The following is a 12,698-nucleotide window of genomic DNA, read 5'->3' as shown; positions in this document are numbered from 1 at the left end:
GCACCGTGAGGGGAGATGAATTCGGCATGATTGAGGCGGAGAGGAGAGGAGGATTAGGTTAGATTTTTATAACCGAAACTTAGCTTTAATCAAAATTAAGACCTAAGTTTATTCCTCAATCAACTCCCATATTTGGGTATTCCAAACATACATTTTCCAAAGCTTATAATTTTATCCCCTCAAAATATGCCCTACGACCTCTGATTAAATCCCCGAAAATTTCTAAAAATTCCAATAAGGTTATTTCTCCAATAACACTTATTATTTAATTATTATTTGGGCACCGTATTTTACACATTTGCGGGCTTACAACATAGATCTCTTTGTTCTAGGATTAAGGGAGTAGTTGTGATGTGTGATTAAGGCATACTCATTGGATTTGGCAATTTACTATCCATATGACATGTTTATGACTTGTATTCATTTGATCTTATGCGTGTATGTGTGTTTGTGCTTAAATCTCATGTTTGATTGAATGATTATATTGATTTATTTACCCCATAAAGGGAATGCTCTAGATCATATGATCGAGTGATCCTAGTGACAAGGGTAGCCCTTTAACTAGACATCTAGAGTATTGCCTAGAAAGGGAAGATAATTCTCTACAAGGAAGTATTGAATTAGACTTAATGTGTTATTTTTAGATCTATTTTATTAAGTGTTTAGTGTATCTTTGTGAATATATGATCATAGGGCTCTAGTGACAAGGATATCCATTTAACCGGACTTCCTTGGTGACCACTTATACTCGATAACATTAGATACTAATAGAGGTAGCACTCCATCACAACCATTGCGAGGTAGTGTCGGTATTGAATTAGACTTCCTATTTGCACATAAGGATAGAGGAAGGGTAATAGGTAATTCTAATTACATCAATCAGTATCACAACGAAACTAAACTCCTAGAACACTTCTCTCGACCAAGTTTCCTCAATCAGCTCTCTTTGCTTGCTCTCTCTTTCTCCCTACTTTACTTCTGTCTACATTAAGAGCACAAATTCTCAAATCTCAATCATTTAGCGAATTCATTGTGATTGGTCTATAGTGCTTATATCCAATCCCTTTGAGTTCAATATCTTTTATTACTTGATGACAACCGTGTACTTGCAGATTGTACATATCAAGTTTTTGATGCCAATGTCGGGGATTACACATATAATATTATTAGACAAATGCTTGAGTTAGTCTAAACATTATTTTATTTTCCTTTTTGTAAATATTTCCTGCAATTATCATTTTGCATTTACCTTGCATTTTTCTTATTTTTATTTCTATAAAATCTTTTTTTTCAATATGCTTTTTGTTTCCAATTTCTACACTATGCTTTTCTACAATTCAATTTATGCATTTTTCAATTTTTACAAATTTGGATTTGAATTTGGTCTTGTCCTTGTATGCGAAGATCTAATCCTACAGAAAAATTATTACTCCTTGATCCTAAAATTGATAGAACCTTTCGAAGAAGAAGAAACTTGTAGAAGAAACAAGAAGAACAAGTAGCATCTCAAATGATAAACAAACCTCTCAAGGATTATGCAGCATCTTATGCTCGAGGACTCTAATCTAGCATCATCAGACCATCAATCAAAGCTAATAAGTTTGAGATAAAGCCTGTAGTAATAACTATGGTGCAACAACATCAGTTTGGGGGAGGACCACATGAGGATCCCAACCAGCATATCGAGATTTTCTATGAAATTTGTGGAATGATGAAGATGAATGGAGTACCAGCTGAAACAATTAGATAACTCCTATTTGGATTTTCTCTGAGGGATAGGGCAAAAAAAATGACTTTCTTCTTTACTTGCAAATAGCATTACGTCTTGGAACAGTGTGAGAAGCTATTTCTTGATAAATTCTACTCACCTAGTAAAATAGTACATATGAGGAATTTAATTGTGAGCTTCAGATAGTTTGACACAGAATCTCTTTATGAAGCATGAGATAGATTTAAAAATATACTCAGATCATACCCTCATCATAGTTTAGAAAAATGGTTAGTAATCCACACATTCTGTAATGAAATTATTATCATACGAATGTATATCTCTTGATTCTAAGGCTAGGGGAGCTCATATGAACAAGAGTCTCGATGAGGAAGAAGAAATAATAGAATGTGTGGCTCTTAACCATCATCAGTGGACATCAGAAAGAAGTAGAAGTTCTTTTCTCGAAAATCCAATTAAGGCACTTGGAAAATATGACGTTGATGTAATAAGCCTTTTGTTAGCAAAAATGGATGTTTTAACAAAGAAGTTTGAGTCTATAGGGACCAACATGGTGAACACAATTGTAGGAGTATGTGATTTAAGTGGAAGCATGGAACATGCCCAGGAAGCTTGCCCACTTGGGGCTATCACTGCTTAAATTGAGCAGTGTGATGCTATTGGCAATTTCAACATGCAGCAAAATAATCCATACTCCAATATGTATAATCTAGGTTGGAGGAACCATTCCAACTTCTCCTACAAAATAATCAAGAGCAAGGGCAACCCATTGGGCAACGTCAAAGTTATCAACTAGGGCAACAAACAAGCTATCCACCATAACAACCACTAAACTATCAACAATCCATAACAGATAAATTGCTTGAGGATATTTTAGAAGCACAATCAGAGATGAAGAATGGCATCAAAAAACTAACTCAAAGGATCAAAAATTCTGAAAAACACTTGAAAATTCTTAATAGTCAGGTGGGACAGATAGCTTATCATTCTCAAGAGCACCGGGGATTTTTCTAGGATAACTAGACATAAATCTTGTGGAGCATTGTAACAGAATTGAGCTTTAGAGTGGATGGACCTTGGGAGATCCCTAAGTAACTATTCCCAACAAAGGAATTGACACTCTTGGAGAGCCCTCTTCCTTCTTAATCTCACTTAAGTGGCACATAAGAAGAGGAGGAGAGTACCGATAAGGTTGAAGAGCTTCCTCCACTAGGTACCCAAAGTTAAGTAATTTTTTTCCCCAAAGATTAGCCAACATAAAAAAGGATGAAGAATTTAGTAAATTTCTAGAGAAAGTCAAAGAACTCTGCATCAAAGTCCCTTTGATTGATGCACTATACCAAATGCCAAAATTTTCTAAATTTCTAAAAGAGATTAGGTCCACCAGAAGGAAGAAGGAAGGCTATGAGACCATGACACCAACTGAGAAGTGCAACACTTTATTCTAAACACCATACCCCCCAAAGCTTCAAGATCTAGGGAGTTTCTTGATTCCTTACAAGATAAGAACCATAATTATTGATAAAGCTTTTTGTGATTTGGGGGCAAGTGTTAGCCTCATTCCTTTTTCAATCTATAATAAGTTAAGTCTCAAGAACTTTAAGTTGACCACTATGGCCCTGTAGCTCACAGACCATTCATGTAGATACCCAATGGTTATCATTGAAAATGTTCCAGTGGAGGTGGGGGACTACATCATCCCGACCGACTTTGTCGTGCTAGACATAGAAGAGGATTCAAAGATCCCAATAATTTAGGGGAGGTCATTCCTTGCCAGTACAGGAGCTTTGCTTGATATGAAAAATCATAAACTGTCTTTAGTGATAGGCGAGGAAAGGCTAGACTTTGATTTATCGAAATTCTCTATTCATCCTTCTTTTCCTAAAAGCTTTTGTAGCGGGTTAGATGAATTCCATCAAGATACAAATATGTTTCACCCTGATGGGTGGCCGTTGAATATTGTTTCGAGTTCAACAAATAAAGAATGGTGCCCCCAATAATAAAATGAAAAATATATTTGTCCTGGAAGAGAAAAGATGAAGGAAGAACAAGAGATAGAAACCTTAGGAGGGAAAAAATGTCCCTCTATGGATTTAACTTTGACTTGATCTGAGATGGGGTTGAGCTAAATGTCTAAAATAAGCGCTGCTTGGGTGGCAACCCAAAGACTTCTTCCTCATTTATTTTCATTTTCCTTTCTTTATCATTATGTCTAATGCATTTTTAATTTTATTTTTGGGTTTATTTTGGCCTCCATGAGTTGTCCATGATCCTCTCATGGGTGTGGAGGCACTAGTGAAGATGGAAAGGAGGAAGGTCATGGAGAAGCTTAACAACACACACACCTCAAGAACTAGCCGTGTCTATTAGGCACGACCATGTCTATTAGACATGACCGTGTCTACCCTCTAGCGAAGAATAGGATGTGGCCATGTCATTTGACACGGCCAAGTCGATTTAGCCGAGAGGATCTGAGGAGTGGTCGTGTCATTTGACACAATTGTGTGCGACGCCGTGCTTAAAAAAAAACTAAAGCAAGGCAGGACCATGACATTTTGCCACGACTTTGCCAAACCAATCGAGCCTAACATGGCTTGGTTGTGTCTATAAGACACGACTGTGGGTGGTGGCCATGTTTGATGTCACCTCTTTTTTTCTTTTTATTCAAGTCTCTCTTCCCCTTTTCAACCCCAAAATTCCTCTCTCCTCAAACCTAATCAAGAGCCAACAATCTGCCTCTTTCTCTACATCTCCATCTCAAATTTCTCCTCCAAAGTTCTTAGATCTCTTCCTCTTAAGACCTAGATCTAGATCTAAGAGTTCTCCCCTCCTTCTCCCCCAAGATTTCCTCTTTTCCCCAAGATCTTCTCCTCTCTCTGAAAATTCCTCCTCATCTCTTCAAGAACATCCCCTTTCCTCTTCAATAATCACTCTCTCCTACTTGTCTTTCAATCATGTCTAAGATTTTGAAAAGAATTCATCATGGAAGTGATGGATCTAGCGGAGGTGACAATCCGAGAAAGGACAAAGAAAAAAGGAAGGCTTCTTCCAAGGACAAGAGCAAATGAAGGTAACGACAATGAATATGGTATTGTTTTTAGAAATTATGAGTAAAAGTTTAGATTTGATTCTTTTGTTTCCCATAAATTAGTTTACACTAGATATTTGGACCCTACTACTATGGAAGTCTTGGGGATTAAAAAGGACATAGATTGGTTAATTAGTGTCTTTGACTGAAATGACATGATATATTCACACCAATCAACGTACCCCGCCTTACCCTAGAGTTTTTGAGCTCACTAGAGACCCACTTTTCTTTTTATGAAAACTATATTGGTAAAATCAGCTTTAGGCTAATGAATCAAGAATTTTAGTGTACCTAAGTGATTTTAATAATTATTTTAACCTACCTACAGGGGGCTCTCACAAGTTTGATTATAATTTTAATAGCAATGTTTTCTAGAATTCAATTACTAGCTTAAATGAACCCTATGACTCTTCTAGATCTAAAGCTTCTCACATGCAAAACTACGTATTTCGATACCTCCATCATGGAATGAGTAAAACAATTTTCAATAGAGGAGAAAGCAATGGGGTAGTTCGGAAAGTGGAGCTTTATTCATTTTAGGTGATGCTAAATAAAGTTGACTTTGATACCAAATTATATTTTTTGCAAACACTTGTGAAGTCCGAGAAGGCAACTTCGGGTTCAATTATCTTTGGAAGGATGATAACCTAGATTGTCCTAAATTTTAATTATGAACTTGATGGTTTGGAAGTTACTCATGGTAATTACAAAATCAATATCAATACATGCCTTGCCATGAGAATAATATGTCGGGATGAGAATGATTTTGCCTTTCCTAAGAGGGATGAATTTCCATTACTTCTACCATGTCCTGAACATACCACAATTTGCCACCCCACTAATTGGGTGATTATGGACATAGCTCCTAACTTTGCCTCATCCCCTTTAGAGTATCATGAACCCTCATCATCTGGACAACTGCAGTCGTCCAAATATCCAGCATAACTAGGCATTCTTTTGCCTATAGCATGGGCCCCTCTAGATTCTATTTCTTAGATTTTGTGCCTCTTTGGAATTCTTCATGATGAGAAGCAAAGTACCCAACAACACATGTTGGAGGGTCGCTTCAAATTGTCTGATGACCAATTCAAAGAGGTACGTGATCATTTTCAGACTATGAGGAACTTCCAAGGCCATGTGGCTAATTTTATTTGTGATTATGACACTGATTAGGAGAGGATGGATGATTTTAGGTGTTCCATGGACATAACTAGAAAAAAATGGCTACTATTTTCCAATACATGAGCATATTAGACATTTGCTTGGAATGCCTAGATTCTCTCCTGGACCTCCTCGACATAGAGATTTCCCTCACTCCGACCTTTCCCCACCCCCTCGAGGCCATGCATACCCTCCTCCACCTCCACCACCATATTGATTTCATTGGGATGATGAAAGGTTTAAGTTTGGGAGAGTTGTACATAGTATTATTTCCTTCTCATTTCAGTTCATTTTAGTTGTATTTTGCTTGTCTTCATTTTCATTTTTTACTTTGAGTGCAATTTTTCTTTAGTTGTCTTGATTGCTTGTTGCTTTGACTATATTACTGGTTGTTTTGTGGCATTTTAAGAACATCAATCTTCACCTTACTACTGACTTGTTTGATAGCAAAACTGTTAGCACATTTATTTCTTAGTTCATGCTGTTGTGAGAGATAGTGCTAGTATGTTTGGTAAACTTCTTTTCTCTATCTCTAGTAGCACGAAGTGAGCATTGTATTGTAATGAGATTGAGTGTTGGCCTAATCTTAAGGATCTTATTTTTACTTTGTTTAAGTTTAAATAGTAGATAACTCTAGAATAGTCATGATTCATCCAATATATTTAGTATTTGTATTTCCATGGTGATTTCTTAGACCACATCTTGGTTATTGGATGATTCTCGTATTATATAAGCTTGTTTGGAAAAATCAAAATATCCCTACATTTATTAGTGCTATATCTAAAGCACCAATAATTTTATGATAAATTCAAGTGTTGTACAATTCAATCACTTTGAAAAATAAATAAATAAATAAATAAGGGATATAAAAAATATTTTTTCAAATAGAAACTAGTAAGTTATCCTTTTGAGACTGAGTTAGGTTACTAAGAAAATAAATGCCATGTTTCTCATGATTTTGAGCACACCTTTGAGACCTTGGACAAACTAAGAAATATTAACCAAGTGTGTGGTAGAAAAAGTGTCTATCACCAAGAATGAAAAAAAATTCATTTGGATAACGACTTGACTATAATTAGGGATTGAAACTTAAAGAGTTTAGGTCATTTATTGTGCTATGCACAAGAACTTATGTTTAGGCCACACTTAGGTTTCTCTATGATCATGCTAACCAATGAAACTAGTTGATAGAGTTGGTTTAATTCAATAAAGATTATGATGCATTATATGAGCATATGAATCTAGATTATGACATTTTACTTGAGGACAAACAAAGGTTTAAGTCTGGGGGTGTGATGTACGTAGATTATATATACTTTATGCATGCTTTAATGTACATTCACTTGCTTTCTTTGTGTATGTTCTATGTAATTTCACCCCTCTTTATCATATTTTTAGCATAATTATTTCCTTTATCGAAGATATGCTCTTTGTTCATTTTTATGTTGATATGATGTATTTTTGGAGTGAAAATGATGTTATGTTTAGGAGAGATCAAAGAAGAAGAGCAGAGTCTGGTTCTATGTTTCCACACGATTGTGGCTCCACGCCCATGGGCAAGCAGCACATGACTGTGCCAAAAGGAACGACAGTGCCACTCCACTAGAGTGAAACCAAGCTTGGGCCGTGTGATTTCACATGGTTGTGCCAAATTTTCAGAGTCGAAGCAGAGTCAGGCCATGCCAAAAGGCACAACCATACTAAGTATCGAGAGCGTATTTAAGGGTTGGCTGTGCTAATTGTCACAACCTTGCCATTCCACCCGAGTGACTTCATACCATGGTCGTGCTAAAATGCCTGACCATGCCATTCCAGCAGAGCCATTTCAAGCCCTAGCCATGCCAAAAGGCACGACTGTGACATGAGTCGTGCCTAGGTGATGTGCGTAGATTATATACACTTACTTAGCATGTTTTGATATACATTCACATATTTTATGCATGCTTTTTCTATATACTTTCATACTCTTTATCTTACTTTCAGAATAATTACTCTCCTTTGTTCGGAGATCTGCTCTTGTGTATTTTCTATTTATAGGAGTCAAATTTGGAGAGGAAATGATGTTCGTGGTCGATCAAGGCAACAAGAGAAGGAAGACAACACTGGCCATGTGAGCCACACGACCATACCAAAGAAGTAAGGACGAAAATGACTTTGGTCGTGTGGTGCAGACAACCCGTGTATCTTCACCAGAGGAGGAGCATGACATGGTCGTGTGGATCCACACGGCTGTGTCACTCCAGCAGCATATCCAGAACATGGCCATGTAGATCTACATGGCCCAAGTAACACTTCCAGAGAGAAAGCAAGTCCAGGCCGTGTGTGCCACACGGCCGTGCAATATTTCCAGAGGCCAAGATTGGCTAGGCTGCGTGAGCCATACGACCATGTAAGCCATTCAGAGACAAAGCATGACATGGTCGTGTGAAGGCCACACGACCATGCAACCCTGGCTGAGAGCAAAACGGGTGAGGCCGTGTGAAGGCCACATGGCCGTGGCACGGGCCGTGTGGTGCTTGTACCCTGCTCTATATAAGGGGGTTTCTTCTTCTTTCAAAGCAAGGAAGGCTCTCCCCTTGGGGAGATCAAATTTGGGGTTGTTCTTCATCTTCTCCAGCCTTTATGCGATGATCCAAAGCCATCTCCATCTCCGTATCGACTCCAAAAGCTAAGGATTGGTCTTGAAGATCACTCATTGTCTCTAGATAAGTATTTCTATTCTCTTTTCTCGATTTGTATTGAAATGTTTGTCATCTCTTTATCTTTGTATTATAGAGTAGATTCATTGTTCTAGGACTAAGGGAGTATTTGTGATGTGATTCGATGTTAGATCTCATGGATATGTCAATTTCCTATCTAAATGATGTCGGTGTATTTTGTATCTATATGATCTTGTGTGGATTCTTGTGTTTGGACCTAATTATCATGTTTGATTGAATGTTTGTGATGCTTATGGATCTCATAGAGGAATACCCTAGATCGTATGACCGAGGGACGTCAGTGATAGACTGCCCTGCTAATGGACGTCTAGGGGGTTACCTTGAAAGGTGAAGCTAGTCTCTACAAGGAGGTGGGATAGTTAAATACGCTTAGTTCCTACACCTTTATTTGGATTGAATGGTGATGTGTTTCTATGTTGTATGACCGAGGGATGTTGGTGACAGGCTGTCCCGCAATGGACTTTATAGGGATCATAACTATTTAATCGCTAGAGGTGTAGATCAAAGTCCCTTGCCGGTTGTCTTCTGCAGGAGAAAGCCGACAACTTCCTACAAATGCATGTCAATTGAGGATATGAATTGGAGAACCATGATACATCAATGAATATCACAAAGAAACTGAATTACTAGAACACTCACAAAACCAAATACTTCATTTACCTTCTTATTTCTATTTCTAGTTGCTTACTTAGTATATTCCCTACTTCGTTAATTGTTTAGCTAATTCTACATAAGACGTCTCTTATGCTTATAACCATTCCCTGTAGGATCAATAATCTTTTATTCCTGACAATGAAATAGTGCACTTACGATTGCGTAATAAGTTTTTGGTGTCATTGTCGGGTACTGCGTCTATAACAATAGAGATAATCATTTGAGTTAGATTAAAATTTTCTTTTCTTTTCTATTACATAGTTGTAACTAGTTTTAAAAATTCTATTTTTGAAATATTACCTTGCATTTCTTATTAATTTTTTTTGTAGTTTTCCTTATTGTAATTCAAATTCTGCATTTTATATTTTCAGTATTTCAGTTTAGTTTATCTTTCAAGTAAAGAGAAAATTTTGAAGAAAAAAAAACTTGTGATCTTGTTCTTTGTATGTGAAGATCTAATTTTGCAGGAGATTTGTTACCTTTTGATCCAAAAATTGATAGAACCTTTTGTTCGGATGTATACTATAAGCCAAGCTTTTGTATGAACATCTGTTTTTGAGATATTTTGAAATGAGAATCACTTTAATCAAATGTTTGTATTTTATATTTATATATATGTTGATACAGTTGTCCATTTAATTTATATTGTAGATAACATGATATGTGGTGCCACACAGAAGATCATGTTATCGATTCCTTATAAATTATAAATAGTAGCTCACAACCAAGATGGGTTGGGACAAACCATTGGAACGGTTGTAGTATAATTTGGTATTAGTCTGTCTTGGCTATAAAATTACACTAGTACACTATATGTGTATTGAGCATGACCATTTAAGGCTATTCGATTTATACTTACTGCATAAAAGAACAGAATCTCTATTATTATGGATGTGCGTACTCTTAATCCCGATATAATAACACACCTATATACTTAGTATTTATTTCTTTAATTAATCAATGGGTAAGATTTATTCGTTAAATTAATAGGCCTGATAAGTTGGAAGATAATACCATTTATATGGTGTGTTGGTTATAAAAGGAAACTATGTCCTATTTATTTAGGTTAATGATGTCCCCTTGAGGAGCTCATAAGGATTATCATGTAAACCATGCAGGTGGACTTAGTCCGACATGATAATAAAGTTGAATGGTATTACTCTTGGAGTCAGATGTTAATTAAGTGAGTTGTCAGTAACTCATTTAATTAACTGACATACGATATCTTAAACACAGGGAGATTAACGTACTCATGATAAGTAGGAGCTCATATTATAATATGGGATTGGTGAGGTAGTTCAACAATGACCCTTTAGTGGTATGGGTTATTATTGATGAACTTGAGTTTGGTGTTCGAGTCAAAAACAGGAAGCTTAAGTCCATCAAGAGGCCAAAACCAATTCCTCCTCTCGGTCCCTATTGTAGCCTCTATAAAGCCTCACATCCACCCATCCATAACTTAGTTTGGTTTAACTTAACTTGATTTGGTTTAACTTAACTTGGTTTAGTTTAACTTAACTTAGTTTGGTTTAACATAGTTTGTTAAGATTTTTTCTAAACAAAATTTTGTTAATTTTTCTTTCCTTATAACCGATGGCAAGTCTATAAAAAGGAGTAGGATATGGCCCCTAAAATCTAACTTTCTATTTTCTCCACAACTCCCTTCTCTCCTTGTGGTTGTCGCTCCCTCTCTTCTCTAGCTAGGGTCGGCAGCACAAACTCTTTCTCCTCCTCCTAGGGTTGGCTCCCTTCCTAAAGCCTCCAAGGCCGACGACACTCTCCTCCTTGGTGGTCGGCACCCCACCTCCTCCTTGGTGGCCGGTGTCCCCTCATTCATTGGTGGTCGGCGGCTTGAAGAAGAAGAGGAAGAGAAGAAGAAGAGGAAGAGAAGGAAGAAGATTAGAAGGTGCATCATCCTAGAGACTCCTTTTGTGGCCGGCGGTTTGGAAGAGAAGAAAAGAAGGGTGGTGTTGTCTTGGTAGATTGTTGCCCACACGACATCCAAGAAGAGGAGAGGAATACGGCAGAAGATCAAAAGGTCTTTAGCTACGAAGAAAAGTACAACTAATTCTTTAATTCCTCTATGTAATTGGTTTTGTTTTCTTCGTATCGATTTTGGATATCAATTTTGAATACCAACACAAGAGGCCAATGATCTTGTACTTCGATCAAGGTGTGCTTTGATCATTCAAGAACTTGCTTGATTGATCAAACACATGTCTGATTGAACGTGCAGGTTGCTAGGAATAGTTCTGTACTTGTATAATTTTTGTACAAAAAATTTAAACAGAATGAAATTCCTATCGCCTTCACCTTTCCTAGAAGAAAAACCTCACAAAGATATCTAGAAGAACAAGAACACTCAAATATAACAAATAAACCACTGAAAGATTATGCAACACCGTATGTAAGAGGACTTCGTTCTAGCATCACAAAGCCATCTATTGAAGCCAATAATTTTGAAATAAAGCCTGCGATAATCACTATGGTACAATAGAATTAGTTTGGAGTCGGACCACATGAAGATCCTAACCAACATCTTGAACTTTTCTATGAAATTTGTGGTACAATGAAAATGAATGGTGTTCCAGAAGAAGAAACGGTGCTATTATTATTATTTGAATTTTCTTTGAGTGACAGAGCCAAAAAGTGGTTGAATTCTTTATATGCAAATAGTATATCCACTTGGGAATAATGTGAGCAACAATTTCTGGACAAATTCTATCCTCCAAGCAAAACTTCTCATATGAGAAATTTGATAGCAAGCTTCAGACAGTCAAACTCTGAATCATTATTTGAAGCATGAGATAGATACAACAATATGCTTAGACAATGCCCACAACATAGTCTGGAAAAATGGTTAGTTCTACATACGTTTTATAACGACATCAACTATCATACAAAGGTGTCTCTAGATTCTGTAGCCGGAGGGACACTTATGAACAAAAGCCTAGATGAAGCTGAGAACATTATTGAAAGTGTAGCAAAAAACCATCATCAATGGGCAACAGAAATGAGTGGAGGCTATTCATATACAAACCCAATTAAATCATCATGAAAATTTAATATAGATGCAATTACTTTGATATCTGCAAAACTGGATGCTCTTACAAAAATGTTGGAAAATATGGGAATAAATTCTAGCACGGTTAATGCCATAGTGTGTATTTATAAAACATGTGGAAGCACAGATCATGCTCAAGATTCATGCCCATTATGAGCCATCTTAGCACAAATTAATCAACTTGAGCAGTGTGATGTTATCATGAGCCACAATCAGAGACAGAATAATCCATATTCCAACATATACAACCCTGGTTGGAAGAATCATCCAAACTCCTCTTAT

At 36.8% G+C, this 12,698-nt stretch overlaps 1 non-coding gene across 1 annotated transcript; it reads right to left on the bottom strand.

Annotated features, from left to right (window-relative positions):
- Positions 1-12,096: 12,096 nt before the first annotated feature.
- LOC122025953 lies at positions 12,097-12,202 on the bottom strand. The gene has a single exon (XR_006123952.1). It is a non-coding gene; the product is annotated as a small nucleolar RNA R71 (small nucleolar RNA).
- Between the last annotated feature and the right edge of the window lie 496 nt (positions 12,203-12,698).

Source organism: Zingiber officinale, chromosome 9B (genome assembly GCF_018446385.1).
Source record: "Zingiber officinale cultivar Zhangliang chromosome 9B, Zo_v1.1, whole genome shotgun sequence".
NCBI lineage: Eukaryota > Viridiplantae > Streptophyta > Magnoliopsida > Zingiberales > Zingiberaceae > Zingiber > Zingiber officinale.
The sequence above is the reverse complement of the archived record's forward strand: the minus strand, read 5'-3'. Positions and strand labels throughout refer to the sequence as shown.